A 27,877-nucleotide genomic window follows, 5' to 3' on the forward strand; every position below is an offset into this window, starting at 1 on the left:
GAGGCAAGTCCTTAGAGAACCGGGACTAACCCTCCGGCAAATCCTAGACATGGGGAGGGCGCATGAACTGGCGGAGGCCAGAGGGTCGAAGATGGACGCAGCCACTCATCCATGTTAAAATGGCGGTTATAGTTTTACGCATCGCAGTGAAAACGTGTTTCCTTTAATTTACAAGATTGCAGTATTCTGCTACTCACATATACTAATGGTTAAGAGGCCGCCATGCCACGTGTTAAAATGCTTTAACCGCAAATAGACCTCCGCGCTGCATGGTATTACAATTTCAGTATGCCATTTGGCCGCCGCAGCACTGTACAGGAGCTAGGCACAGTGCAAGCTTGTAGAGCGAGCAGTGTCATGGTGGCGAAGTGGCATGTTCAGACCCAAGTTATATGCCCGAGGAGGGCAGCAGTGTTAATTTCGTTCTATTGAGAAATTGCGAAGCTGGGACGTCTAATGGCCGCCGTGTCAGTCCAAAGATTTTATTGCTTAGAATTGTAACCTGTTTGTTGCTCCGCATTGAGAACGACGTCTGCAAAATAAATTACAATTTTTAAATGTAATTATTCGGATTACTGTCTGTTAGGCATGATTATGGTTTACCGCATTTACCCTATGGTTACCCGTTTTTTATGTCATGCTGCATCAATCGGTGTGTTTTGAATGGGAAAATAATACGGTTGCCCAGTAGCTCCCGCCGTGCGACAGTGGCGCAGAGGCAGGTTTGGTGCCTACAGTGCTAGCGACCTGGGTTCAAAGCCCAATGTGGGCGGCAGTGTACATTATGGCATGGTATTATTTTGGTTGTTTGATGGCCGCGCAAACAAATGCCTAGTACGGAATTTTAAAGGGCTTCATTTATGTTGGTATTTTTGAGCATGTGCTGCTGGTAGTCTTTGGCCGCCGCTCCTAATTTACTGTAATTGGAATTGAAGGTTTTTCAAATTCAATGGCGCCACGTCGAACTTTGTAAAGGTTTGTCTTTAGACAGGCAATGTTTAATTTATTACTTTATGAATGCGGGATCTACGTTGCTCCGCGTTTACAATGATGTCCGCATGGATAATGATGTCTTTTAAGCCAGTCTCTGTAGCACAGTCAGTAAGTGTCCTGACTCATATCACGATTGAGTATCTTTATGGTTTCGCTCTGCCGCGTGTTAGCTTGTCGGAAGGTTTTGATAGGAGTTAAACAGTTGGCGTGGCCGCAGTGCTACTTACAATGAACAGAGTGGGACATTTTACTGGGATTTCGTTACCTACCCATATATGTATTACTGGACATACGTTTGCATATGTTACCATTATTTGTTGGCCACCGCGCCATTTGTAATACTGGTTGCCTGGCCGCCACGCCAGGAGTGAAGAAATGCCACGAGGTAATGCTGTGAATTAATTTTACATATGTTTCCACTGTTGCATGGCCGCCGCGCCATGTGAAATGCTTGGTGCTTAGTGTTGCCTAGGGATCTAGGCCCAATGAAGGACGCACACACGGAGGGATTGGAGGAACGTCTTTATTCTTTTACAACTATGGAGTAATACTCGCTTGCCGCGCACGTGCCCCAGAACCCCCTTTCTTCAATCAGGCTCTGCCTTCCCAACGGCGGGGGCTCGAGAGTGTTAACTCCTTGAGCCCCGGGTAACACTACCCCCGAACAATATGTCCAAACATCAACTTAACACTCTGTGCTTAAACAACACCTTAACACTCTTCAACAAGTCTCATCGGTTTCCTTATGATTCGTCGCGGCCTCTCACCTTGAGTTTCGGGCTCTGAAACCTCTTGAGTTACCGCTCTTTGGCTCGTCTCTCCAGGATCTCCCTCTGGGGGAATCCACATCTCATCCCGCTGCGTCCGCGGTTCTGGGGAGACGGCCCTCTGTGGTATTTCTGCACCTTCTCTTCTGACGTAGTGCCTGAACTGTTGACAGTTCCTGGTGACAGCTCTGTTCTGATCTTCAGCTGTTACCATCGTGCCTTTCACTGCAACTATCCTCATGGGACCTGGAGCAAAAGGCGGATCCGTCTTCCTGGTAGTTGGCTGTTGTACCAGGACCTCATCACCTATGCGAAACACTGGTGTCACCGCTCTGCGCCGTGCATCAGTACGGAACCTCGCATTCTCTTTTGCCTCAGCATCCCTTTGGAGTAGATCCTCGTCGACCGGCTCTGCACTTCACAGGTTTCGCGGAATGCGGGTTCGCACCTCGTAGCGAAACATGAGTTTGGCGGGCGTCTTATTTGTAGCATCATGAGGAGCGTTCCGGTAGTCTCTTAAAAGACGACACAGTGCCTGATGCATGTTGACTGCGTCAAGTCGTGCTCTCTGTATTGTCTTTTTGGTCGATGCCATAAAGCGCTCAGCCATTCCGTTCGCTTGAGGGTGTCGGGGGGTTATCTTCATATGTCTGAAACCCAGGTGCTCTGCCAATGTCGCAAACTCATGCCCACAGAACGGTGGTCCATTGTCAGATTTGACCCATTTGGGGATCCCCCACTAGCTGAAGACCTCCTCTATCGCCGCCGCCACCTGGGGAAATGCCGTGGAGTTGACCACCTTCACTATAGGGAACCTCGAATGTTCGTCTATGAAAAGTAGGAGGTAGTCGCCTGCGTCAGTGGGCCCATAGAAGTCCATGGCTATCCGTTCCCACGGGCGATCAGGTATTTGAGTGTGTTGGAGTGGGGGCGGACGTTCAGCAGGGGCTGTACACTGGCAGGCATGGCAGTTCCGTACCCACTCATCGACAGCGGCATCCAGGAAGGGGAACCACACATGGCACCTGAGCTGTTTCTTCGTGTTTTCGGCTCCTCTGTGGCCTTCATGGGTGACGCTGACCACCTCACTCCTGAGCGTGGCGGGAATGACGATCCTGCACCCTCTTAACAGAATGTTATTGTCTTTCACTGCAAGTTCCCCATGCACCCGAGCCAGCCGCTCAATCTCCTGTTTGTTCACTCCTGGATGGGCTAGTATGGATCTGTGATGATCTTTCCATTTGCTGGTCGACGTGAGGCTGATCGCCAGGGCTGTCGTTGGGTCAGCTGCGGACGCGGCGGCAACCCTTTCTAGGGACAACGCCGGCGGCAGTGAGTGGAAGGCCACGTACTGTACATAGGCAACGTCACCCTTCCGGGTGAGCGGGGCTCCAACAGGGTGTCGTGACAGGTAGTCCGCAGGGTTGAGGTCACCACCCGGTCGGTGTACAATGTCATAATCATATTCTTGGAGGCGGATGCCCCACCGCTCGATCCTCGGTGGCATCTTGGTGTGCGGGTTGCCAAATAGGGATAGAAGCGCCTGGTGGTCGGTGATCAGAGTGAACCTCTTCCCGATGATGAAGTTGTGAAAGTGTTCACATGCCCAGACCGCCTCCAAGCTCTCCTTCTCGGCCTGGGAATAGGCCAGCTCTGGCGTCGACAGCGCTCTGCTCGCATAGGCGACCACATGCCTGGGGTTAACATCTGCGCCACTGGTTTGAGCCAAGATGGCGCCAAGGCCGACTGGGCTGGCATCCACCACCACCTCGGTGTGCCACGCTGGGTTGAAATATGCGAGGCGGTGGGCTTCCGTGAGGGTCCGCTTGATGTTTGTGAAGGCTTGTTGACACGCCGGTGTCCAATCGAACGACGACTCCTTCTGCAGCAACTTTCTCAGAGGGTCTGTGAGGGAGGCGTAGTGGGGTATGTACCTCGCACAGTAGCCCGCCATGCCAAGAAAGGAGCGGACGTCCGCCACCTGTAGGGGTTCGCTGAGGTTGGTAATCGTGTCGACCTTGTCAGGGTCAGGCATCATGCCTTCCCTGGAGAAAATATGCCGAAGAATTTGAGTTTCGTTTTGCTAAAGCGGCATTTTGAGATATTCAGTGTGAGGCCTGCCTTTTGAAGGGCTTCACAGGTGTCGTGCAGTGCCATGTCGTGGGCCTCCTTGGACAATCCGAAGATGAGAATATCGTCGCTGTAATTCAGAGCCCCTTTTATGGGTCTGATTATCTGACGTATCGCTTCCTGGAAAATCTCCGCAGCGGAGGAAATTCCGAAGTTCAGTCTCCGATACCTGAAAAGGCTGTCGTGCGTCGCGAACGTCGTAATGGCCCTGGAGTCAGGATGGAGCTCCAGCTGATGGTATCCTTGGAGTAGGTCTAGTTTGGAGAACATCTGAGCGCTGTTTAGCTGCACGATCATGTCTTCGATGCATGGTCCCGGGTGTCTCTCCCGTTGTATTGCTGTGTTGGCTACCCTCATGTCCACACACAGGCGGATCTTTCCCCCTTCCTTGGGTACTACCACAAGGGGGGAAACCCACGGAGTCGGCCCTGTCGCCGGTTCTATGTGCCGTCGCGGAGGAGTTGGCGGAGCGCCTCCGATACTGCCTCCTGAAGGTGGAACCCGACCCTCCTGGGGTGCTGCGGCACTGGACGCACGTTAGGGTCGATGTGTAGCTTGATGGGGGGCCCGTGGAGTTTTCCTAGCCACGTGCACAGTTTGGGGAAAGTTCTCGCGATGTCGTCCTGCGAGACGAGCGACTGAGTCTGGTGGACTGCTATCGACCCCGTGGTGTTTCTCAGGTCTGGGCTGTTCGAGGTAGTGGTGATCACGTCACCCGCGTTCACGTGGATCTCGATCAGACCCAGGCGCGATGCTGTGTGGTAACTGAGTAAGCATCGACTCTTAGCGAGGGACCGGATGACGTGAATGGTCGCGTTCACTTGCCGCCCATTTAGAAGGAGGCATTGGGTATATTGTCCCACTGTCTGTAGCGGGGTGGCAGCCCCCCCATTGAAAAATTCTGGACCGGGATGGGTCCAGCGGCGGTGGGTGTGGTATCCGGTCATAATCCTGCTCGCCCATAATGTTCACCGTGGCACCAGAGTCGATCATAAACTGAAATTGGCAGTTCCCCATTTTGATCAGGATTTTCGGGGCCTCCCTGGCTTCTTCGTTGTCGAGTATGAGGTTGACGAACTCGTTGTGGTCGTATTGATCGTACGGTGCGTAATAGGCCATCACCTGGTTGTCCTGGCAGAGTGTCTCAGGCCTGTAGTCCACAGGAGGGTCGTCGTATTCATCCGTGAAGTGTCTGGGCTGTTCGGCCTGGTCGTACTGTGGAGCGTATCCTGCCGGTTGGTATTCGTCGATCGCTCTGACGTAGCGCCTCTGCCCGAACCCTTGCTGGTAAGGTCTGGGCTGATTATACTGCAGTGGCTGTGGCCGGAAAGGCATCCTGGTGGCCACTTGGGGTCGCATCGGGGGGAATGGTACGCCCTCCCTGCAGACGGATTGAAAATGTCCCTCTCTCCCGCAATTAGTGCATCGTTGGGACAGGGCCGGACATGACCCTGAGTGGGGGAAGGACATTCCGCAGCGGTAGCACTGTCTTTGTTGTCGTGCGGCGGGCATTGCAGGGGTCGCCGGTAGTCTGTATGGCTGCGGGCCCCTGTCCCCTTGACGGGGCGGCTGTATGGCAGCTATGAGCTCACCCGTGTCTGGATTAGGGTTGCCGGAGCGTCCCATGGATGAGGCTTGCGCATCCACCCTCTCATGGATGCGAGCGAGTTCACTCACTTCAGGTATGGTGAGAGGTTTTTTTAGCAGCTGCTTCTTGAGTGCGGGGGAGAGGCAGCCTTCGATCACCCTCAGCCGTATGGCTTCCTCCAGCGAGAACGCGTCAAATTGGCAGTTCATCCCTTTCACTCGTAGACGTGTGATGAATTCATCTACAGTCTCTTGTGGCAGTTGGGTGCACTGGTTGAACAGATATCTTTCGTAGTCCCGATTGACCTCGATGATCAACAGTTTGTCTAACGCCCTAATCAGATTGGGGAAGGTGTCTTGTTCCGCTGCCGGAATTGCTTTTACAACGGTTTTGATTTCCCCCCCTACGAGGTTGAGGAAAATGTCTCTTATGTTGGGGGAGTCCCCGTCGCCGGATCCCCTCACAAAGTGATGAAAACCATCCATCCAGTCGGTCCACCTGGGCCCTTTGGTTGCTTGGGGTGTCATGGTGAATGGTGGGGCAACCGCAGCTGTATCGACTTCGCCGCCCGCGGTGGTTGAGGTCCCTGGCTGGAACCCGGGTTGGAGGGTGGAGTGCTCATGGTGCCTGGGAGTTAGGCCTGGGCGAGGTTGGTAGGCCTCGAGCGGGTCCGCGTGCGCCCCGGCACCCTTCGGATGTCCGGTGGTCCGGGCGTCTTCTTCAGCGAGGCGGTTTCGGTGGCGAATTCTATGGTCCGGGAGGGAGGACGTGGGCGGGATCGCCTCTGCAGGGTTCTGGAGGAGGAGGCTCAGCGGCCCGGTAGCCGCCGAAGCGTATCCGGCGGATTGCCGTGTTGCGCGGAGGAGGAGCAGGAGGAGGAGGCTTGCAGGGTCTCCTGCAGCATGAGCGCGGAAGCAGCGGACTGCTGCTGGAGGAGGGCTCCGGTGTGCGGGAGAAATCCTCGTCGCCAAATGTTGCCTAGGGATCTAGGCCCAATGAAGGACGCACACACGGAGGGATTGGAGGAACGTCTTTATTCTTTTACAACTATGGAGTAATACTCGCTTGCCGCGCACGTGCCCCAGAACCCCCTTTCTTCAATCAGGCTCCGCCTTCCCAATGGCGGGGGCTCGAGAGTGTTAACTCCTTGAGCCCCGGGTAACACTTAGCCGCCGCCAAATGCCACGGGTTTGTGTCAGATTAAACATTTGGCACGGTAGGAGAGTTGCCTGGCCGCCGCCCCTCGGTGTAAGGATGGGCATTCGTTAAGGGCCAACCACAGTTCATGAAATTGAGACCGGTGGGTCAGGGAGAAAAGTTTAATAAACCTGTTGCTCGGTATCCTCCGGTAACAGGGTTGGGATGTATGAATGCTTCGAAGTTGAGGGAAAGTAGCGTAACTCAGGTCCGATTTTAAGAGGGAACATCTAGGACGGCTGTGAAATCGGACCATCAAAATTCGAGTACGGTTACATCTGTAAATTCTAGTCCTCTCCTTAGCAGGTATAAGCGGCACTGTGTCAATGTTCAAGGAGCGTTGCCGAGATGGACATGTGCTCCTTTTGTAGGCGCCTCATTTCCGTACCACGACGGCAGGTTTGGAGTTAAATGTACTGGCGCAGTACATGACCCAGAGCGGGATGGCGGCCTCAGACGTTGGAGCGTTATGTTTCTTTGTTTGGCTGGCTGCAGTATGCGTGGGGGCATTAAAATAGAGGGTGGGGCGTTGTGCTTTCGGCCCAGCCATCTGTAATTGTGTACATGGGGTTCAATTGAGCCGTTTCGTCCATGCGGTTTCAACAGTGCGTGCCAGGTTATTCGGCTGCTAGGCAGTATGGTGCAAGTGCTGTTATGTCTCGGGTACATTGTTTTAGCTCAAGGGCAACTTGCTCGCTTTGGAACACAACGACCGGAGCAACACAAGTGCGATCCCCGGGTCCGCGCTTAGAAACCTCCAGGTATTAAGCGCGTTTTTAATAAACCTATCATAGCATATCAGTGATGTATAATGATGAAGGTAAATAAAGACCACGTGGTGAGGAATCTGCATATTTTACGTGGGCAGTGGGGGATGTCCAAATCTGTACAGGGGCAAACGGGGTGAAGCTAAGGATCAGAATACGGAAAAGTAAGACGGACCAGGCAGGAAAGGGGAAGATGGTGATACTCCACCAATGCAACCATAACAGCAGCTGTCCAGTGCGTTTGTTAAAGAGGTACCTGGCCATGAGGCCCCAACAGCCGGGTACACTACTGGTGCACCAAAGCGGTTCCCCGCTGACTAACTATCAGTTTAGAAAGGTCCTGTCCGCAACGTTGGGGGCTCTGGGGATAAAGGAGCAGGGTTGGTCATCCCACAGCTTTCGCATAGGGGCTGCCACAGCGGCATTTTTACAGGGCATTCCAGCAAATGATATCAGGAGGATTGGGAGATGGGAGTCTAACAGGTTCCAGCTTTATGTAAGACCTCAAGGGGCCACAGGGCACCCATCAGCAGGGACGTAGATTGCCACAGCCAGGAGAGAACTGATGAGCTGCATGATCATTGATTTCTGTTTTCTTCCCGATTTCTCTATCTTAACTCTTTCGTAATTTTTACCCACAGATGACACAGTATGGATTGTGGGACATTCCTTTGTTACACGGGCTGAGGTCGCAGCTCGGCAATGGCACTTGAGTTCCAACTTAGGGATGGAGCACAATAGAATAGTGTGGTTGGGAACATTGGGGATGCAATGGCACTCTCTTTTGCTGACCGTCTATAGGCAGTTGCAATGGAGGCCTGCTCCGAGGGTGCTGGTGGTACACCTAGGTGGCAATGACCTCACAACCATGGGAAGTGGACGATTATGGGCACAGATCCAAATGGGATTAAGCGCACTCGCCCAGGAGTTACCAGGCACCGAGGTGATATGGTCGGAGTTGGTACCGAGGCTGCAATGGCGTGGGGTGGATTCGCAGAGGGCCATGGAAAAATCCAGGCGCAGGCTCAATAGAGGTATCGAAACGTTTACACTAGCTAATGGCTTTGGCTTTGTGAGACACACATTGCTAAACTCACTACCTTCCCCCTATGTGGCTGACGGCGTGCATCTGTCGGAGAAGGGATACAGCTTGTTCCTTATGGCCATCTTGGGCAGCCTCTTGAAGGTCGGATGTAAATAATTGATGGTAAATTGTTAAGTTTTTGGAGCATGGGGGCATTGGGGGTAGCGGGGTGCCACCCCCAAAGCGTGGCGGAGTTAGGGGCAGTTGTAGCCAGGGAGGAGTTTGCCACGGCTTGAACCGTCGGCGGTTTCCCGATGGCTGTACCCGAGCCAAAGTCGGATGATGGGCATTGGATCCCTATGGACACTGGAGACTCCTCACCTTCATGTGCACTGGCCCGAGGGAGAAGCACTTTGTGCAATCTGGCGCGGATGTCCGGTGCCTTGCAACATGCCGGGAGGCGGCAAGGGGACACCAGAACAGTCAGAGGATGCCCCACACTTTTTGGGGGCTAGGATTTTTTGTGGTATAGATGGTTATGTACCATGGTGCTTTAGGGCTGGGACTGCCCCCCAATGTTGTTGTATGCTCCAATAAACTGTGATCTGTTTTTCCAAAAATGTAAAAGGTTGTTGGACTATTATTCACTGGGTGATCAGGTTGGTTTCAAGGGATGTCATCTCACACGACAAGGGTGGGGGAGCCAATGGGGGCTGGCACCGCTAAGGGGACGTACTAGCCCCTGCAGGGGGCGCTCGAGGGAGGTCCCACATAGCGGGGCGCCCCTCTGGCAGCCTCCCCCCCACCCGCAGGGAGGTTCCCACCCCTTCCGCTTTGTCATGGTGGGGGAGGGCGTCCCCAGGGGTGGGCATTTCCGGCGGGGCCCTGGTACAGCCTACAAATAGGGATGAGGACTGCACAGGCAGCCTCTGTTCCAGTTCTCATCCATCGAATTACCCACCCACCCTCACCCAACGATAGGTTATACAGCACAAGGGGATGGAACTGGGGTAAGAAGATCTAGGGAGGTTAGGGGCAGGGAGGTAGGAAGTGGGGCGGGGGGGTCAAAGAACCGGTAGGTAAGAAGCGGTTTGGGGAGCGGCAGTGGGTTTCTGATATTACAGGTTCAGATTACAGCAAGGTGTAAGTTCAAATGGAGATAATATAATTTGCTCCTGTGCACGGGACAAAGCAGAAGATTTCTAAGGACTGTAGCGTGGGAGTAGCAACAGGGGTTAAGGAAGGCCTGCAGGTTTCAAGTGGTATTTGCGTTTCATTTTCAGCGGACATCGAGGTGTAAATGGTGCAAAGGACAGGTTTTATTGTGGGGGTGGCAGGAGGGACATTGGGTCCAAGTTTTTATTGAATTTTGTGCATTGACTAGGGGTGTGTCGAAAAAAAAAGGTTTTTAAATGTGTAACATGCTTCAATTTGTATTCATTTTTTTTCATTTTCAGCGGATTTCAAGGTGTAAGTGGGTGAATGGATCTGGGGGAATTTGTTGGCTTCATCTTTTACTAATTGTTCCTTTCTTGTCACAGGCGGAGTTAGGGGCAGTCCTAGCCGGGGAGGAGTTCGCCACGGCTTGAACCGTGGGCGGTTTCCCGATGGCCGTACCCGAGCCAAAGTCGGATGACGGGCATTGGATCCCTATGGACACTGGAGACTCCTCACCTTCATGTGCAGTGGCCCGAGGGAGAAGCACTTTGTGCAATCTGGCGCGGATGTCCGGTGCCTTGCCACATGCCGGGAGGCAGCAAGGGGGCACCGGAACAGTCAGAGGATGCCCCACACTTTTTGGGGACTAGGACTTTTTGTGGTATAAATGGTCATGTACCATGGTGCTCTAGGGCTGGGACTGCCCCCCCAATGTTGTTGTATGCTCCAATAAACTGTGATCTGTGTTTCCAAAATGTAAAAGGTTGTTGGACTATTATTCACTGGGTGATCAGGTTGGTTTCAAAGGATGTCATCTCACACGACAAGGGGGGGGGGGGGGTAATGGGGGCTGACACCGCTATGATGCTGGCTCATGTCCATATGACCCAGAGCACCAGCGGTAATGTCGGAATCAAACTAAAAGAACAACTTCTGGGAAAGGCAAGTGTAGCCCTGGTGTTTTCCCCTCTGGTCTGGCAGCGACTGCATCCCCTAACTGGCAGGCTAGGAATGGATCCATGACCACCATCCCTCCCTACAGTACAGCTGCAAAATAAAGGGTTAGGCAGCATGAGACATTACGCATAGCATTTATGGCAGACGGGCTACTTCTTTATTTATTTTTATTTATTTTCATTTCTAAAGCTCTCACACAGCCCTGTTACAGGAATTGTTTATTTTTTAGTTGCGTAATTGTATCGAACCTGTGTTGTTTCGTGTTGTCTTGCTTCCAAGGCAACACGTTGCCGCTGAGCTATCCTCCCGGGACTTCAGAGTTCTTTGTCGTCTTCCCACTAATACCAGACACCTTATATGTTACCTTCTATCTTTTCAATGACCACATGACACCTAGTGACTTTTTAAAGTGCCAATGGGGACCTGTATTTTTTTGTAAACATAAACCTAACAAGGCATTATTTTTACCTGTACTAGAGTTCTGGTGGTGACCCCAGACTGGGCAATTGAAACAGTCCCCCTTTGTCACACGTTTTTCCTACTCATATGCCTACAGGGCTAGGGAATAATAGTCCATGGGTGACCCCTCCCCCTGTGGGACCTTAAGTCACCTCAAATACTATTCACACCTACCTCCAGGCTAGCCTATAATGCACTTGCAGATCCCTTCAGATCTTAAGCCGCCCGCTATTCCCCTAACTCAGTGCCCCCCTAAATATAAACACCACTATAATTGGAATCAGCCAAAAAGACAGAGTTCAAATGGGAGATGTGGCCGAATTTCGGCCGTTTTGAAATACCGAATGGCGGAAAAGTTCTACCAAATCCCCCATTCGGTGACGGGGGCTGTGGGGGTGTTCCCCGCACCCTTGCATACTATGAGTGAAATTGGCGGAAGTGCTTTGGGGAAGTGCTGTCGGCTGGCAGCTGGCAGCAGGCAAAGGGCGGTGGGTGCGAGTATTCTTGAGAGCATTTTTGGTAGTGATTATATTGCCTGCATATCTCGCTGGTTATGGCAAACTGTTAGTGATAGTCATTTGAAGGAAAAGAGTGTGGTTTAAAAGGCGATTTTGTTGTTCATATGAACCGAGGACATAATTGTTTGAATTGTCGTTACGGAGATCGGTGAGCTCCGGGGTGCTGTGGAAGCGGTAAAGGCTACTAACGAGCGAGGTACATATCACAGCTTGTAGCGGCGGGAGAAAGTGTGTACCCCGGATGGTGTGTTTGATAACTTGCTGGCTAATAGTTTGGCGTGTACATAGATACTGCCTGGCTGTCGAGTGAGGAAGGCGTGCTGATAACAAGTTGTTAATTGCCCTGAAATGATGGCTATGCCGGCACAGAGTGAAATCACAGCATGTACATTGGAGGCGGTTCGAACGCCCAAACCCTCCGCTCGCATCTTCCATTTAGCCAGGACAAGCACATCAGCTACAAATACTCGACCGTGTTCGATAACGGCCGATATACGAAATGTCTGTGCTCTAGGGGGAACAATAGCACTAGTTCTAAATAAGCAACAACTGATCCGTTCCTCCTGTAGCACTGCACTTAACGGAATCGCAACTTGTTGGACATGTGGAGAACATTGCTGATACTCCCACGGACTCTTTAGTCGCAGCGGATGCTGTTATATTAATTAATCAACAGCTGGAGGGACAGGTGGAATGTTTAAGAAATAAGCAAGATGATAAAATTGCACAGTTAAAGCCAGGGGCTAACGAGCAGGATAAGGGACACACAATAATTGCTCTGTTGCCTGAGAGTGAAGAGAGAATGAAAACGAGCAAAGAGGTGCCCATGAATGTGAATGAAACTAGTGAAAATAATCCGATGCTAACCTCTTATAATCAAGACCAGGAACAAGAACGGATGTCTAATATGCAGGATTTATCCCAAGCCCCCATAATGTTTTCCCCAACGGCCCATAATTCATCGGTGCTATCATGCTGCTTCCATAGTCAACCAACTCCCAACACATAACCATTCCGCACCAGCAGAGAAACCCCAGGCTGTTTGGGGGAATTTCGTGTTGGGACTGGAAAGGTCACTACAAACGATGAATGCAGCTCTATTTTCCCCTCACCCGTTTATATGATAAATTAGATACTAAAATGAATGATAAACATATGCTACTAGTACAACTGACTCGAAACAAAAATTTAAACCAGAGGCAGTGTGTATGGTGTGAGAAACGACTCATTGGAGAGAATAGCAATATAGAGGACCCAGCAAACACAATTGGTAAAAAAATCAAGATGAAGTATTGCTTATTGACTAACCCAAAATCAACAGGCAATACTGGTACACGAAAAGAAATGGTGGGTTTTAACAATTCTACAAAAAAAGTTATACCCTCTGAGGTTATTAAAGAAAAGAGCATGGAGAATTCTCCAGCTATTGTGATAGACGACAAAAGTGATGAATGCCAAGCTGGTGAACCCTGCTCCAAAAAGAAAAAGGTAAAAACAAAAAACCCTAACGAAGAAAATGCAATAGAACAAATAGTAAGTAAAAATAAGAATGATGAACAAGCCCTTGATGTGGTGCTAGAAAACACTAATGCCCCTATCTATAACATTTTTGACCAAAAAAAATAAAGATGTGAATGAGCCACAGAGAATCATGAAGAAGAAAGCTAAAAATATTAAGACTGTTGCCAGTTCCAAAATTACAGGCACACGTCAATTTATTCAAACCCTAACCATGCCAAAATCAACTGCGGCCGTGGCTCGCACTGCTATAGCTAACAAATATCGAAAAGTACTGACACAAAAAACTGGACAAAATCGACAGAACCAGGAATTACCGATGGAGTACGAGCCATTGGATAGCCTAATTTTGCTGAGTCAACAGCAATATGGTGCTGTAGCTGAGATCTCTAAAGATGAACGGGCTAGAATGTGGCAATAAGCCACGAGGTGGCGGGCCAAGACCGCCCCAGGTAATGCCCCCGGTTCTCCAGGGGCATTACCTCAGGCAGTAGTGGCCCGCCACCGAGTGGTTTATTGCCATTAGTACCCCGGCCCGTTAGACCGGGGTACTAATTGCTTTTTTTCTGTTCCGAAACACGTTTCGGAACAGAAAAAAAAAATGGCAAAAAAAAGACCACCGCCATGGAAAGGGAAAACGTAGTCCATTTTCCTTTTCCATGGCGGCCATTGGGAGCGGACGCGCTGGGAACCAGAAGAAAAAAGAAGGTAAGTGGGGTCGGGAGGGGATGGGGAGGAAGAAAAAAAAAACGTACCGCTGTCTCCGGCGGGGGACGATGGAAGCCTCCAGCCGTGTGGAGGCTTGGAGCGAGTCTCCACACGGCTGGAGGTTTCCATCGTCCCCCGCCGGAGACCACGAGATAGAAGGTAAGTGGGGTGGGGAGGGAGGAGGGAGGAAAGGTTGGAGAAAAAAAAAATCTTGCCCGAGTCCCCGGTGGGGGATGAAGGAAGCCTCCAGCCATGGGGAGGCTCGGAGCGGGGATGGCCCCGCTTCGCGCCTCCTCATTGGCTGAGGGGCTGCCACGCCCCCGCCGAGGACACGGCGGCTGGAATCCCGGCCGAGAATCTAAGGATTCTCGGCCGGGTAATGACCCGGCGAGAGCCAATCAGAATGCTTGTTGCATTCTGATTGTCTCTCGCCGGGTACTAATGGTAGTTACTAAAGACCCCGAGATTGTGGTCCCAAATCAAATGGGACTGCAAAGAGTGAGATGGGATGGTGTAGGAATGCAAAGCGACCCCGCAGAGTTGAATGTGGGAAAAGGGATAACCATGGATGAATGGCGAGGAGAAATGGAGCAAAAAGAAGTTCTTCTCACAGTCTAATAAACAAGAGTCCTCATGGCAAAGAGAGAGGACTGGGAATGTTCAAACACCAAGATTGAATAATGGTAATCAATTTCGATCACAGACACAGTCTAACGCGAGCTCTGCTCCTAGGCTAGCCCATCGTACGCCACAGATAAACCATGGTCTAAACTATTTGACCCTGCTGTGTCGCCCGCACCCGTTCCAAAACCTTCGATCTAAATAGACAGTCGGGTATGAATATCTTTGAAGATGTACCGGCATTGGAGGGGATTTGTTCAGGGGATATAGACCAAATAGAATTTGTACACCAATATGATTTATCTGTGGTGAAACTATGAATGACGTCGGGACTTGTTAAGAATGCATTGTGGCAGGCTAGATCAGAATTGTACAAACTGGGGTTTCTCTTAATAAATCATTCCTCTTTTGATCATCAACACGTCCCGACATTAGGGAATCATTACCAGTCAAGAACTTTCATTGATCAAAAGACCCAAGTAACAAATCAACAGGTGGACCTGACAGGAGGCATTAGTCTAATGAATGATACCCATGAAGAAAGACTAAAACAATGCTATCTAGCTCAGGATTTTATTCCTTACATTCTAGCCTCTTGGAATACAAGAAAATGTAAACATCTTACTAATTCAAGAGACAGCCTTTTGCATGATTATGATATTGTGTTATTTCCGGAAATATGGCTTTCCACTCCACCTGTGTGGGATAAACATATTGTAACCCTGGTTCCTGCTATTGTGCCAGTAAAAGGCAGGCCAATGGCTGGACTCATGGCTGCTATTAAAACAACTCCCAACATCAAAATGGAACCTTGGTCATTGCCCAATAGTTTCCTCTAAATGGTAAAAATCAAGAATAAAGCCATAGGCCTGATTAATGTTTATTGGAATCATGCGGCAATTACAGATGACACATTTTGTGATGCAATAGAGGACTTATTGAATCTCACTGTACTGGATTGTAGTTGCGAACATGTAATAATAACAGGTGATTTAAACATAAACTGCATGGAACAGTCTGGGAGAATGTTCTCACTGGTAGCGAGACGATGGAATCTATTAATGAAGGAGCACCAGCTACTGAGGCTTAATGGATCTAAACAGGGTGATATGCCACTGCATATGACGTCAAATAGAGGAAAGCAAGAGGCCCTGATTGATTATATCTTTGTGGATATTGAATTGTTCCCTCAAATGCCTGAATTTAAGGTTGTCTCTCAAACTGTAAGTAATCATGATATTATAACAGCACAATGGTCTTGGAATTGTGGTGGGAAAATGCAAAATTCCTCACTAGCATGTAACATGAAATTGAACTCTGCTCAAAACAGATTCTATTGGACATCATAAACATTGGAGACCCTGAATAAAAATTTGACGCTGGCCTACAATGATTGTTCTGAATTGAGCACTGAGAAAGCTGTGTCATATGTAGACGAAATGCAAATATTTAAAGTCAAGAAGAACATGACTAAAAGTTCAGGAAATAAAAGGCTACACACATATGATAATGAGGTGGATTTACGGCAAACTCAATTTAGAGCTGATAAAAGAATGATACAAAAGCTAAATGTCAATGAAAGAATCTGTCAACTTAAACCTCTAAGGTGCAAATTTAAGAACTGGAAAAGAGCAAGACATGCACAAATGTATCAACATGATGCAGAGAGTATGCTATCCACGTTGAATTCTAAGAATCTGGCAAAAATTTGGTCTCTACTTACAAAAACACAGGATAGGGTGCAGATGGTGTCTCAAATGAATCCAATACCTGAAGAGGTGTGGGCTACTTTCTATAAATCCTTATATGCTCATACTAGTGTGATGGGACATGGTGAACATAATAGGAGCTGGAGATATAATGACTTTCATTTTGATCTAGATGACATTTTGTTTTATATATCCATGTTATCAACATCCCGGGCACCTGGGCCCGACGGTTTGTCAAATCATGTGATAAAGCAACATCCAGTGGCATGGGCCCACATTTTCATGATCCTATTCAAACAGGTGGTGAGGACTCAGCATTTGCCCCCTTCTTGGAGAAAGTCAATTACCATTCCAATCTACAAAAAGGGAGACAACGTTGATCCGTCTAATTATAGGCCGGTATCTCTACTTGACATTCCGAGCAAATTATTTGCGAGGTTGATATTGAGGGATCTGAATGAATGGCTAAACATGACTGGAATGAGAGATCTAAATCAAACTGGCTTTATGCCAGGGATGGGCACTGCCATTTCAACTACACATTCTGGAAATCATTAAAAGGCAGGAACAATTGAAGAACCAACCAGTCTATCTTGCCTTTATTGATTTCCAGGCGGCTTTTGATTCTGTTTGCAGAGGTTTATTAATCGAAAAGCTGATAAGAGCGAATTGTCCAGATGTTTTTGTTTTCGGGATAAATGAACTTCATTCAAAAACTACGGTCCAAATTAGGCTATCACTGGACGGGATGCTATCAGAGCCGATCGAAACTCATAGAGGCCTACAGCAGGGCTGCATATTGGCCAGCACGCTATTGAATTTTTTCATTTCTGGGGTGCGCCATGAGTTTGTGAAAGTTATTTCAGATGCCTCCCGAGTGGGAGGACAGGCGATCCCCTGGTTGTTCTACGACGATGACCTAGTGCTGTTGGCAAGAACACCGAGGGGATTACTTGTCTTGGTAAGTTTGCTGATGAAAATTCTCTGAAAATAAAATCAATCCAAATGTAAAGTCATGATTTTGGGCATGAAGAAAATAATGAGCAGCAAAATGGGAACTTGGAATCTACAAAATGTTGTGCTGGACGTAGTTCCTGAGTATAAGTATTTGGGACTCTCAATCAGCAACAACTTGAATGACAAAACTTATTACCGAGATCTAGAATAAAAATTGACAACTGGGATATACCAGGCAAGGATCATACAGGCGAAATGTGGAAAATGTTCATTACTGCCTGCAATGATATTTTTCAAACAGGAGGTTACCCCAACCCATGTCTATTGGGCAGAAATGAGAAAATTCATACCGGAAACAGAATGGTCAAAAATGGAGAATAGGTTTTGGAAGGCTGTCTATGGCCTGCCTAAAACTGTTTCTGTTTGCATAATACGTCACAAATTGAGTATGTTATCTTTAAATGCCATTTATAATTGGAAATTATTGATGCTGTTTTGTAAGTACTTGTTAGTAGTAGCTAAACACACTGTAATGTTTACAGTAGGAACATATATACGCGTGTCGGAAAACTGCAAAATAGTGACATGGCGAAAGAAGATAAAAATGTTGATGGAGGTGGCCGGTATTGATGAAAACCTCCTCATAACCAATCCTGAAAGAGCCAAAAGGAAAATGTGGTTAAGTGATTGGATTTATACTAGAGAGGTTTGTATGAAATTGAGAGTATTCAAGAACCAATCATATAGAATTAAGGAACTCCATAAAGCGGAACAGTACATGGTAAGATTTCCAGACCCCAAAAATAGATTATCTTACATGAGAATAAGGTTAAATCTATATCATACTAATGAGGTTCTCTATATCCGAAAACTCAGTCAGAATGGAGAATGTAGGTTTTGTCTGGCTCCACAGCAATTGGAGACATTAGAACATCTGGTTGTTGAATGCCCGGCTTTATGTAGGACAAGACTACGATTCTTTAAACATATGTTTGAGGGGTACTGCAAACTGGACTCTGATGTATTGTGGAACACTTTGTACGATAGTCAATCGACAAAACTGAACATAGCAATCATCATGTTTGTACAGTCTGTAAATCCAATGGAAAAATCGGATTTGAATGAGAAAAAAGTAACAGGATATAATGTGAAATCAACTGGAACGTAGTGAAAAGATAAGAGTATGATGTATTAAAAATACTGGGGGAAAAATGTTAAAGATAATAATCAAATTTTATGGACAAGATGAAGATGTATATATGCAGATAAATTTGACAAGAAGCGAATGAATCTATGAAAAATTGTGAACTAAATTAATTTGAACTAAGATAGCGAGAATATAATGTAACATTTTGAATTTTGTATTGTAAATAATGTCATATGATCTTATTATGTGTAATAACTTTGAAAGGCTGTATTAATACAGCTATAACAAAGAATAATTAAAAAAAAGAATTGTGAGTGGGGGTCGCGGGGGTGTCTCCCACAGCCGGTCCAGAAAAATGTTTTAAAAAAGGAAAGGACCCTGCGGCGCTGGTTCCCGATCACGGAAGTGAAAGGGAACAGGCATCGCAGGGACACAGCAAGTCGGAAGCAAGGTAAGTAGGGGGCTGCGGAAAAATAATCTTCAGTCTTCTCTCCCTCGAACATTTCCATTTCGGGCTTTCAACCCCGATCCTTATAATTTACATTGTTTTGGAAGAATTCATATTCATAAATAAGCTCCTTTAGAGCACAGCTCCTGTTACTCTCCTCTTACTCCCCTCACCTGGGCCTCAGGGCTGGCACACACGCTCCCTGTGTGAAGTAGAGGGCCAAATCACTGCCTCTTCCCGGGAATAGGGTTGTTTCTGCATCAACCGATGCCCCAGGGGGGGCACCACCAGCCCAGGATATGTTTTCCTCTTCACAGCACCCTATGCCCAAGGGAGTGTCGCTGTCACCTATGCGATCCACTCTATTATCCAGCTGTCTCTGGGGGCATATCTGGCTTCCTCCGGAGAAGACGGGTGGAGCATGCCTGCTCCTCACTCTGCACATGTGCAGCATTCCGCCCAAGCCTTCCTTCGCTGCGTCATCACAGGGGTGCCCCTTAGAGCAACAGGCAGGCGCTGGCCTCTACACCCGGGTTGCACTGCATACATGTCCCGGGGCTCCAATTACTGCATGCAGCCAACCCAGTCAGGCCCTGAGGTGGGCTGACCCACCACCTGCTGTCCTGCCCAGTCTGGCCCAGGGGCAGCACGAACTATGCAGACCCCCTTCACTCCCCCGGCACAGGACCTGTTGAGGATATCTTCACCCGGGCCGCATCACCAATATAGCCGGAGACTTGCACATTTTCGGAGCCCACCCTGACTGGCTCCCGGGCAGGCTGACTGCCTCCCATTCACTTTATCTGCTTCCCCCAGGCACTTAGCTTATTTGGCCCTGGATGAATTGACCTTTGGCCCGCCCTGAGTGACCCTGGGGCAGGCCGACAAGCCCATCAGACCACATATCAACCTGGACACTCAGCACACATACCCTGTGGCTTACTCCATGCTTGCCGCTCCTGGCATATGAGGCCTGGTTAAAAGGCACTTCAAGCCCTGGGGGCCACTTGAGACCACAGCTCTTTCCCAGGAGGCACCAACACTGTTCCTCCTCTCTCTCCAATAGCTGTTTTTCTTCTAATGGTTCTTTTTTCAAAGATGTGCTCTCCCTTCTAAGAGCCAGGCCACCATGCCTGGCCAGGGGTGGCCTCTCCATTGTCTTTACACATTTAGGGAGTCCCCTTCTGGTGAATTAGTAGCTCTGCAGCTGATGAGCAAGCTAAGCAAACCACCCAGTACAGTTAACACAAATACACTCTACACCTTAAATAAACTATAAAACCCATATTGTCATTGTCTATTTCTTTCCTGGGTTAATGTTCATGTCCGTTCTTTCCCTGCAGGGGTCCGCTAACTATGTTACCCCTACCTGGCTGGGACCTAATAAGGCTTTGGGTTACACAAACATCCAACGTCAAGAGCCTGTACTAGGACACTTACAAAGCCACGGGGGGGGAGGGGGGGTCATTACGACCCAGGCGCTAATTGCGCCATCATTACCACCATGGTGTAAACTACGTTTACACCATGGTGGATGGAGGATTTACCGCCCCATTCCAAGGTGAGTGGGGCGGTAAATCCCCATTTCCCATTTTCCCTTCCCCATTCCCATTTTTGCCCCATAGGGCATAATGGGAGTGGGGAAGGCGCTAATTACGCCACCGTAAATTAGGGTGGCGTAATTAGCATCATGGCAGGTTAGCGCCATGGATTTTAACGGCTGCTAAAAGCAGCCGTTAAAATCAGAATCAGGCGTTAAGGGTTAACGACGGCGTTAACCCTTAACGCCTGGGTCGTAATGAGGCCCACCCTGTCTTTTAGAGTGTGACTGCCAGATGGCGTGGACTAAGGGAGAGAGTAAAGGACTGAAGGACAGAGAGCGAGGGCCTTATTTGCTTGTGTGCTTTGATTTCAACATTATTTCAGTTCAACTAAATCCCATAGCACTTAATTTGTTCAATGAAGACCCTTGAACCTTGACTTCAAGTGGTCTATTGATCCCTTGGCTGTGAAACGGGATTGTTCTTGTCTGGTTATTGAGAGGAGGGAGTGGACGCAGGTGTTCTAGTAAGGGGTTCCCACTACAGTGTCCCAAGAGTGGGAGAGTCATGTTCTTAAACTCCCGGGGCTCTGTCCTCTTAGATGTGTGGAGGAAGGGGCACACGAGACAATGGCACTAATACGCAGTATGGGCCTTCATGAGGGAGAATGCCTCAGTAATACACCGAGCATTGCCCATGGTGGTGAGCTTTGAGTTCTGATAGTCAGAACACGTAACAGACTTTCACAGGCTGGGCAATGGACAGTTTCCAGTGTTTGGATGTACAGAGTCATGAATGGGTATTTAAGAGGGGAGAGTCCATGTGTTTTTATTTCTAAGCCACCATTTGGTTTTGATTATGATAATTGGTCTCAGAAAGGTTGCTTCTAATGATCGCCTGTAGAACAGTATGGCTTATTGGTCGGAGTCAGGCTGGATGTCTAGCGACATGCCCATGTTGGACCCGGATAGAGACTTATTTCAATGAATTGCAAATTTAGGATCAGGTGTTTGCTGTGCTGAGCTATGTGGAAGCTGACCCCTCTCTGGTTGCTCTCTGAGATGTTCCATAGCACGTACTTAGTATTATAGGGTTATGTCTACATGAGGGTAACATTGTGGCATTTACACCCCACAGGTGTTGCAGTGCAGTGATGGTGGCAAATATTCTTAAGTGTTAATTAATGGTGTGCCCCACAGGTGCTTTGAGGTAAAGATTAACATTTGCACTATGGGCAATCTCAGACTTTCTGGCCATCTGAGTATTCCAGCACATCGCAATTCTGATGCTTCTTGTTATTTGCTATAGCATATCTTTATTTTTTTATTCTTTCTTTATTAAACATTTTGAAATAAATAGTACAAATCAGTTTGGTGTCATTCACTGCGTTAGCCACCTCCCAACCTGGAATGAGTGAACATGGTCCATTACTGAAGCACATAATCTGAATAATGCATATGTCCTTTTAAACCATGAAAACCCCTATCCTCCTCCCACACCCCCTCGGAGACTTGACAGGACTAGGATACGAGCTGTTAACCGTGGTGATCGGCGACGAGGCCGGAGTGCCACACAGGAGCGAGTTACTTGTAAACGTTGAGGAAGGGTAACCATTCCATTTCTCTTCCCGGGGTGAAGTCGTGGAGCACCCCTGTGCCATCTCATAAATCTCTTTGGCCTTTTGGGCCCACATGCTCTTGGACAGAGGGTGTGTGGGTGGGGTGGGAGTCTGCGTCTTCCATTTTATCGTGAGGCAAACCCTTGCCACAGCATATTTTGTAACACTGATGGTCCATAATTCATGCTTGTTTGGGGACGTGCATTTGAGAGGTACTATTTTTCATACAGAGAATGATTAATGATAATTTCAGTGTTGGTGTCTTATAACACATAAGCTTTCCCCTTATACTCCTTATTTTCCTAATTAAGTAGCCCCCCTGGGCTACCGCTTGCGTCCATCGTAAGGTTATGTGAAGCAGCCTTGCTGGGTTATTAATTCCAGCCTTGCCGTTCTACACACAAGATAGTGACCCCTTTATATACATTGTTTAAGTGCTCTTTGTAATATCTCATTCCATGGATACATGTAACCAGGTTATAGTGTACATTTATATACTCAAGGCAGCTGCCATTCTCATTAAAAAGGTGGTGGGTGGAAGCAATCTCTTGTAATATCTAAAGCACACCGGCATGTTACTATACCTTATAAATCATCCTTGGCTTAGAAATTCCTGTATCTCCTAAGAACTCGGGGGATTTCTGTGTCCTTCTCCTGTTTCCGCAGGTTAGAGTATTAGAGGAGTTAAACGTTCTCAAGCCCGCAGCAGCCGGCCCTTACACATGCTGTCCAATGGGTTTGCTAATCAAAAGAATGTGATGGTTACTGGACATAAGACAAAGATACATTAGCATTCCCTACATGTGGGTCTCTATCTAGGAAGAACACTGCTTTGGAGCACTTCCCAATGTATCAGTTGGGAAAAGTTGTGTTGGTCCTGAAAGCTATGTCCACTGTGGTAAAATAGCAAGGTTGTTATACTCCGGCATCCAAGATCTCCCATGATCGAGGAGATTGCTCATCTTGCTCTTATGCAGAACCAAGAGGGTGAGTCCTATGGGACAGACGCAGGCCAAGATTACTGGGCCAGATATAACCAGAGCCATTGAAGAGTCCCTGGATTATAGCAATTGAAAATGTGCTCTACCCCTTTTCAAAAGAAAATGGGGACAATGATGTTCTTTCTTTTCCTCTATATCAATATATCCAACAGGTGATATTCAAGGAATATGTTGATATTGAGAAAGCAAGCTTTTGAAGACATCCAAATTCTCTTCTGTTCTCATCATTTTGAACTTTTCCGCCACTTTCGACACCGTTGACTAATCCTCTTTCCTTTATTCCCCAGGACCTTGGGTTTTTGCAAATCTGCTATTGCCTGGATCACCTGCTACCTTGAGGTCGATCCTTTAAAAGCTCTTCGTTCTCGAAAACCTCTGACCCCACCCCTCCCCCTGTCAGCGTCCCCCATGGATCAGTCCTTGGACCTCTGCTCTTCATTCGTTATGCCTCTGCCCTAGGAAGTCTTATCTCATCCTTTGGCTTTCACTATCACCTTTTTGCTAATGAGACTCAAATAATATTCTAATTTCCTTTCTGCACACCAGCCATCAACAGATTACGAACTGTCATATTGCAATTCATCACTGGACGGCCATCGGTTGACTGAGGCTGAACTCTTCAAAAACAGAAGTAATCTTTCTCCTGACTTCCACTGCCATCCCTGCCCTCCCCTTTCGTATCTCCTTCCCGCGTGACATTCTTGCTCTCTCAACCAAGGATAGCAATCTTGGGGTTCTCTTTGATAGCGAACTACGAAAGCAACAATCCATCACTACCACTGCTGCCCCTGCTGCTTGTATTAAATTCCTCAACATTTGGAAAATACATCCTTTTCTCACCACTCTACAAAAACCCTAATCTCAACTCACATGCTCAGCAAACTTGACTACTGCTGAGGTCTACGCCTTGGCCTTCCTTTCTACTCTTTGCTCCCACTAGACAAAGCCCTAAACTTTGCTACCGCCACTCTCTACAACCTACTCAGATCCTCTAGCAACCGCCAACATGGAGGTTGGCTCTCTTTTCAAGTTCCTTTTCCTAAGCGATCAATGGTCTTGCTCCTCAGTAGCTGCATGATTGTATCTCAGTTTACTCACTATCTCGTTCCCTCCGATTCTCCTCTGCACCCAACGTCACAGTCCCATACCCTCCAGGTGTCTCTTCTCGTCTCCGCTCTTTCTCCCTACTTGCCCCGCTCTACTGGAACCCACTGCCCATCACAATCAAGGCCATCCCAACTGTAGATCTCTTTAAAGCTTGGCTTATACTTCCCTTACTTGCAAAATGGGGGCTCCCCTACCCTTTCCAACATCCTCCCTACCCGACAGCACCACTGCCTCCAGTGATGCATAATAATGTAATTATGTATATTTAAGTAGTACACAGCTTTAGTTTGAAGCACTTGTCCCCTTAGGTTAATGTTACCTTTGTAAATCACCTGTTTTCTTATATATATATATATATATATATATATATGTTTTCTGTCTGTTTTGTTTTGTCTGGTATATGTCACACCTTTTTACACCATCATAATGGAATCACCAATTGTGCTCATGTTTGTGGTATTTTACAGGTCCCCTTCATGAGAATGCCTCTGCCACCTGGAAAAGTGTTACTGTAAACCATATCTGTTCGAAATTGTCATCCCTGTTCTACCAAATAAGGCCTTTGAAATACAATTTGCTGGGCCTGTGAAGGTCATTGTTTACTGTCCGATCTGTACTAATATTCCTTACTGACTCCTGAGTTTGTGTCTCTATCTGATATTTTTTTCAAAAGTATTGATGTAGCACCCATGAACTTCCGCCAAAAGGTGGGCACATGGGCAGCCATCTCAGAACAATTGTTATTGATTGATATTTAGAGTCCTATTGGTGATATGATATATGATATGATATGGCATTTGTAACGCGCCTATACACAAGTGTTTCAAGGCGCGATGAGGCAGGGAGGGGGGGAACAAGTGGAAGACAGACAACGATCCTACTAGGCCAGGTGCCATTTAGATCGCGCAAGTGCAGGGGTAGGGGGAAGGGAAAAAGTGCAAGGGGAAGGGGAGGGGGGAAGTGCAGTACAAGGGAAGTAGAATAAAATAAATACATAGGGCCAGCTGGTGGCAAGTGCAAGGTAAGTGCAGGCAAGTGCTGGGAAGGGGGGGCTGTAGGGATACAGAGACAGTCCCGCAGTGCAGAGGTTGCCAGGGAGGCAGTGCAAGTGGAGAGTGGCTGGGCCCAGGACCGAGGTCGGTGAGAGTGGCCCAGTTGCAGAGTCAGTGCAGTTTCAGTGAAGAATTTAGCAGGGGAGAGGGAGAGAGAAAGCAGAAGCAAAGAGGAAGGTTTTGAGGTGCTTCCGGAACCGGAGATGGTTCTCCTCAAGTTTCAGGGAGGCAGGAAGGCTGTTCCAGAGGGAGGCCCCTGCCGCGGAGAGAGATCTACCCCCAGCTTGTTGCTCCGAGAAGCAGCTGACCCTGAGGGAGTTGGAGACGGATGAGCGAAGGGCTCGGGAAGGAAGATATTTAGGAAGAGCGAGTTGAAGGTATTTAGGCCCCAGGCCCCAGAAGGCCTTGTGGACAATGCAGAGGGTTTTGAACTTAATCCTCGCAGCCACTGGGAGCCAGTGTAGAGATTTCAGTCCTGGAGAGATACGGTCCCTGGGCTTGAGGCCAAGGACAAGTCTCGCAGTTCTGTTCTGGATGAGTTGCAGAGGGCGGAGAGTGGAGGCAGGCAGATTAAGATAGAGGCTGTTACAGTAGTCCAGCTTCGAGAGACCCAGGGCTCGGGAGACAGTGAGCTTCTGGGGGAAGGAGAGGAAGGGAAGAATACCTTTGAGGAGGTGCAGCTGGTAGTGTCACTTCTTAGAGACGTCGGATATATGAGGAGAGAAGGAGAGTGTGGAGTCGAAGATGACCCCGAGGTTTTTTGCCTTGCAGGTAGGAGCAGGAAGAGGGTCAAGAGAGGCTGGCCAGAGAGCTGCAGGGAAGGAGGGAGTGGGTGAGCCTATGAGTAGAATCTCAGTCTTACTGGCATTAAGGCAGAGGTAGGTCATTGGCGACACACCATTCCTGGATAGCAGACAGACAGTCAGAGATGAGGGAAGGAGAGGAGGAGGCCGAGGGTAGCCTGAAAGTGGCGAGGAAGTGTGGCTTCCTCATTGAAGTGTGGCTAGTGATACTGTGGAGGAAGGAAATAATGTGTGACCATTCACAAAAGGAAGAGAAGGTGTTTGGAGTAACCGAAGCTGGGATTCATGCGACTAATGTGACTATGTTGATGTGCAAATCCTTAACAGAGTAAAATATTAACAGCCATACCTACCTTATAATTATGTTATGATTCATGGAAAATGTTTCTCATTGTAATGTTTAATCTTTCATTTTAACAAAAGCCATTCAAATAGTTTATTGGTATTAGGTCAATAGACCTTTTTTAAAATATCGATTTTGAGGAAAAAAAACGATTTAGAAAGACTGCTCCATGACCGAACTGAGCGGTCTTTCTAAATCAAACTGTCACGCCCCTGCCGCACGTGAGTGCGCACAGGGTCTGGCAGCCACGGCAGGAGCCTCAAGCAGGGGTGGACTGGCCTTTAGGGAACTCTGGAGATTTCCCGGTGGGCCTCTGTACCCTGGGCCTCTTTTCTGAGGTATTTCCAAATTTTCTCATAGGAAAATCATTGGGCTTGCTGAAAATGTGTCAATTATGTGTAATTATTTCCAGGGCCTCTTTTAGTTCCCAGTCCAGCCCTGGCCTCAAGTGCCATCGAGGGAGACTGGTGTGTTTGCGTGTGTCTGGTATGTGTGTGTGTATGTTTGGGTTGGGGGAGGGGAAGGAGGCAGGGGGCTGAGGGCGGGGGTGAAACCCCCCAATTTTGAATAAATCACGGTGGTGGGCGGGAGGGCGGTGGGCGGTAGGGGTCGGGGTGGTGGGTCGAGGGAATGCCGGTTTTTCGCTTTTTGTAAGCCGCCTAAAATCGGCCCGAAAAAAAGCAATCTTTTTGTTAGGCACCCTACAAAAAGCAAAAAAACGACATTTCCTCGACCCACCCCCACCCCCATCTAGAGGGTTGTGCCAGGTTATCATCAAAGAGTCACACTTTATTATTGACAGGAGAGCATTTGTTTGGTGTATTCGCAAGGAGTAACCATTTTCTCCCAAATGGATTTGTGCACAGCTCATAACTTGGTAACAATCAAGGAGGGCTAAGTATGCAATGCAGCTTTTAAAAGCAGATTAATAGAGGTGAAATAATATTGCAAGATTCAGTTTGCTAATCAGCTTGTAGAGTGCTAGAGGATCTGTAGAGGGCATCCACTGTAAGGTTTTGATTGTGGGAATGTGTAGGTAAGGGAGTCATGACCTTACCTCAAATAGTAACAAGCCACTATGTAGAATTCAGATCTACAATTGACTTGACTGTGAAGAAGGTTCCTTTTGAGCTCGTACTGAGTAATACATGATTTTAGGAGACAGTGGAGGCTGGATCCATGGTTCATAATTGGGGCTGGGTATGGGATGAGGAACAGCACACAAGGACAAGATTTTAGATTGGGAATTAGCTCACTGTATAACTGAAGTATCACGCCTTGAAACGTTATAAATGCCATATCATATCCTAAGTGTACATGATAGAACCCACATGAAGTGATATTCACTTGGGTATCCAATACCCAACCTTGGGAACCTCTTTTGTTCTGCCTTGATTGAATGATCTGTGTGCCTCTAGAGGGCATGGAACGTTTACCATAGACTTATGAAAGAATGGATTGTGAGGGAGCAGATGCCCACACTGGGAGCATGAGATGGCTGCAGCTTCGTACAAATGGGGCAATGCACCAGATCAAGAGAGGCAGGGATCCCTTTCTGAAGATAGTTGAAGAACCAAGATCGATTCCTATTCTGCTGGAGCTTCCGATTCCTCCTCTCACTGCTTCCCCACCTGTTGAGCAACATTACCACCCACAAGTCCATGTAGTGGATAGAGACGTTTGTACTTGAGGGGAGGCCCGGCATGCCTCTGTGCAGATCCCCAGAAAATCTGGGCCCAGTCCAGT

At 48.1% G+C, this 27,877-nt stretch overlaps 1 protein-coding gene and 1 long non-coding RNA gene across 3 annotated transcripts in view; one reads left to right on the forward strand and one right to left on the reverse strand.

Annotated features, from left to right (window-relative positions):
• Positions 1-10,386, forward strand: part of LOC138582451 (uncharacterized) — a 103,712-nt gene extending 93,326 nt beyond the window's left edge. Inside the window, exon 3 of the long non-coding RNA XR_011305024.1 lies at positions 10,008-10,386. This is a non-coding gene — a long non-coding RNA (uncharacterized lncRNA). The remainder of the gene's footprint in view (positions 1-10,007) is intronic.
• LOC138582450 (myosin light polypeptide 6-like) overlaps positions 1-27,877 on the reverse strand; it is a 163,111-nt gene that overhangs the window by 124,497 nt on the left and 10,737 nt on the right. The gene's annotated exons all lie outside the window — the stretch shown is intronic.

This window comes from Ambystoma mexicanum, chromosome 3q (genome assembly GCF_040938575.1).
Source record: "Ambystoma mexicanum isolate Mex_15411 chromosome 3q, UKY_AmexF1_1, whole genome shotgun sequence".
Lineage (NCBI taxonomy): Eukaryota > Metazoa > Chordata > Amphibia > Caudata > Ambystomatidae > Ambystoma > Ambystoma mexicanum.